Source organism: Saccopteryx bilineata, chromosome 4 (genome assembly GCF_036850765.1).
Source record: "Saccopteryx bilineata isolate mSacBil1 chromosome 4, mSacBil1_pri_phased_curated, whole genome shotgun sequence".
NCBI classification, from domain to species: Eukaryota; Metazoa; Chordata; class Mammalia; order Chiroptera; family Emballonuridae; genus Saccopteryx; species Saccopteryx bilineata.
The window spans coordinates 170,848,154-170,851,971 of record NC_089493.1 but is presented as its reverse complement, the minus strand read 5'-3'; the positions used below and the strand labels follow the sequence as shown (position 1 = coordinate 170,851,971).

General features: G+C 45.1%; 1 non-coding gene across 1 annotated transcript; it reads right to left on the bottom strand.

The window, feature by feature from the left end:
- Positions 1 to 3,455: 3,455 nt before the first annotated feature.
- Positions 3,456 to 3,531, bottom strand: TRNAV-AAC (transfer RNA valine (anticodon AAC)). The gene has a single exon. It is a non-coding gene; the product is annotated as a tRNA-Val (tRNA).
- Positions 3,532 to 3,818: the final 287 nt, after the last annotated feature.

The window sequence follows — 3,818 nt, the reverse complement described above, 5'->3', positions numbered from 1 at the left end:
CTCTATAGAGGGCCAGTATTAATTAGAGGTCAGTTCTAAACTGAGAGAATTAATCCCATATTGTTTCTTTCTTTTTTTTTTTTTTTTTAAACTTGCCTACTTCTTATTCTCAGTGACACAATTATTTTATTTATTTATTGTTTTACAGAGACAGAGAGTGAGTCAGAGAGAGGGATAGACAGGGACAGACAGACAGGAACGGAGAGAGATGAGAAGCATCAATCATCAGTTTTTTGTTGCGACACCTTTGTTGTTCATTGATTGCTTTCTCATATGTGCCTTGACCGTGGGCCTTCAGCAGACCGAGTAACCTCTTGCTCGAGCCAGCGACCTTGGGTCCAAGCTGGTGGGCTTTTGCTCAAACCAGATGAGCCCGTGCTCAAGCTGGCGACCTCGGAGTCTTGAACCTGGGTCATCTGCATCCCAGTCCGACGCTCTATCCACTGCACCACTGCCTGGTCAGGTCCCATGTTGTTTCAACTAGGGGGACTGATGCTTGGGTGAGTTCCTGCTCTTCACCTCAGTTCACCCTTTTGCCAAAACCAGGCTGTCAGGTTGATTTATTATCTATTTCATGGGGATATTAATTCATTAGTGCTTTCTTTTAGGAAGTAGAAATGATGGGCATGGAATCCTTGAAAAAGCAAAATGAAGGTTTAATCTAGCACCATGTCCCTAAAATGTAATTTGATTAGCATCTGATAAAGAAGAGTAACCATATCATATAGGATTGATTTATAGATTGTTTCAAAAACCTAAAGTGATGTTTGGGGGAACGGAAAGTAGTAAAAGAAGAAGCCATGAGGAGGCCCTCAGCACAGAGAAGCATGAACAGAACCCTGGGGGTACAGCCACTGGCCAACCCCTACCTAAATGGCCTGTGACAACAGGAACCAGAGGTCTGCCTATCTATTTTTTTTTCTGGGGAAAACAGGGTAAAACTGGTTGAAAAATCAGATATACATCCATATGAGGTACCCGTTAACAAACGTTTTATATTGTCCTACAAAGCTTTCACTGTCTGGGCTGTCTACCCTTCCATTTCAATATGAAGCACCAGCCCATCTTTAGGTAAGTGTCATGCATGCAAAATCTAATCTAAGCCTTGCAGAAGATCTACAACATTTATTCCCATTCCATAGATAACAACACTGAGGCTTAGGCCATATGCTGCCAGAGCTTGATTCCAAGTCCTTTGTTCTTAACTGTGTTACATTGTAAATGTAATTATTCTCTCCAACTCTCCAACCACAACAGTCATGTATTTATTCCTTTTAAGACAATGAGTAATTGAATATATCCCGAGGGCTAACATTAAACTGAGACATGAAGACTTAAGTGTTTCTAAGAATACAGGTTTCTAGAATGCATTTATTCAACCAAGATATATTGAGATCTTACCCTGTGTTGTTAGGTGATGCACTAGTTGTAGTTAATTCAGTGAATAAGATAGAGAACATCCCTGCTCACATTCCTAGTGAAGGAAGATGTGATAAAGAAGTCAGCACATAAATCAATGAGTTAATTATATCTATACATACAATGAACAAAACAAAAATGGGTAATGGAGTAGGCAGTCACTGGGGATGCATGCGCTGTGGCCAGTGTATGTAGGAGCATGTGTGCATTGGGAAGGTACTGGCCAGAGAGGGTCTCTGTTAGGAAGTGGCATTGAAACTGAGGATAGAAGAAGGCAGCCATGAGGAAATGTGGGGCCTGACCCTTCTAGGTGCTGGGAGCAGTCCAGTAGATGCAATTACAGACCCTAATGCTTCATTGCTCTGCAGTGTTACATATTCACTCCATTTGCAAGGTGACTTCGCAGTACCCTCCCATTGTGGCTGGAGTGTCATTTCCTGCTCCTCCGATGCTGGACATGGTGATACGATGTACTTTGACCAATAGAATGATCTCCAAGGCTTTAAACATGTTGCACAGTTTGCCTTGGTCTCTTCTATTCCTGCCACTTATGATGAAAAGAACATGCCCTGGTCAGCACAGATTCAAGAAGAATATGATATGTGGGGAGCAGATCTGAACCCAAGCTCAGCCAGCTTGCAGCCTGAAGTGAAGGTCGCCCCTGCAAAGTCAAAACTGACTTGTAGACCCCCCCCCCCCATACACCGGTTTACTGTGGTGAGTCACTTATCTGACTCACAGAGAAACAAATGCCTGATGAGGGAAGAGTGTTCCAGGACTAGAAGAAAGGCTACTGTGGCTGGAACAGAGTGGGAAAGCGGGTAGCAGTCCCAGTGAGGAAGGAAGGGGCCAGAGCTGGTTTGGTCTTGCAGGTCATGTCAAGAATTGTTCATTTTTGGCCCTGGCCGGTTGGCTCAGTGGTAGAGCATCAGCCTGGCGTGCAGGAGTCTGGGTTCGATTCCCGGCCAGGGCACACAGGAGAAGCACCCATCTTCTTCTCCACTCCTCCTCCTCTCCTTTCTCTCTGTCTCTCTCTTCCCCTCCCGCAGCCGAGGCTCCATAGGAGCAAAGTTGGCCCGGGCGCTGAGGATGGCTCTGTGGCCTCTGCCTTAGGCACTAGAATGGCTCTGTTTGCAACAGAGCAATGCCCCAGATGGGCGGAGCATCGCCCCCTGGTGGGCATGCCGGGTGGATCTCAATCGGGCGCATGTGGGAGTCTGTCTGACTGCCTCCCCGTTTCCAACTTCAGAAAAATACAAAAAAAAAAAAAAAAAAAGAATTGTTCATTTTTTCAGAAGGGTGAGAATTTCATGCAGGAGAGTTAAATGATCTGGTTTCCATTTTGAAAGATCAATTCAAGTGCTGTTGAAAACAGTAAAGAAGGGAGAGCAGATAAGAAGTTAGTGCAATAATTTAGAGAAAAGGTAATGGCAGCCACTATACACAGTTATTTGGAACGTGCACTGCCAAGAGCTTCCAGAAGGCTGGGAGAGTGAGAGCTAAAGTCCAACCCAGACTCGCCCTACTGTGTGTTTTGTCATGGGGTCACATGTGCCCAGGGGGAGTGCTTTTCCTAATTCTTTCAAAAGCATCCTGTGAACTGGTGGTGGCTTTGGCATGAGTGGTGGCTTGTGGTAAGGTGGCAGCAAGTTCAGTTAATTACTTTCTCTCTCTCTCTCTCTCTCTCTCTCTCTCTCTCTCTCTCTCTCTCTCTCCCCCTCTGAGGCAGAGAGACAGACTCCTACATTCACCCTGACCAGGATCCACCTGGCAAGCCCCCTAGGTGGTGATGCTCTGCCTATCTCGGGCCATTGCCTTGTTGCTCAGCCCCTGAGGTGAGGCCATGGAGCCGTCCTCAGTGCCTGGGGCCAACTTTGCTCAACCAATTGAGCCATGGCTGTGGGAGGAAGAGTGTGTGTGTGTGTGTGTGTGTGTGTGTGAGAGAGAGAGAGAGAGAGAGAGAGAGAGATTTTGAATGAGTGTAGAGAGAAGGAGAAATGGGAGGGGTGGAGAAGCAGATGGTCACTTCTCCTGTGTGCCCTGACTGGGAATTGAACCCAGGACTTCCACATGTTAGGCCAATGCTCTACCACTGAGCCAATGGGCCAGGGCACTTTCTTTTTTAAAAAATTATTTGATGAGTAGTATTGATCAGCAGGGAAATCTGTTGCATCAAAGAAGAAAATGCATCAAATTAAATAATGTATTTAGAGCTAGTATGTTTGTAACAGTGTATTTTGGCCTTTGTGTATGCATGGAAACATTCTGTGTGTTATGTTATTGGAAGAAACATAAAATAGTGGATTTGGCAGAATGTAGTATATATACTTGCTTAGATACTTAAAGACAGGCCAGGTGAAGCCAAAGATACTTCAGAGTGTTTTTATATTTTTGTGTCC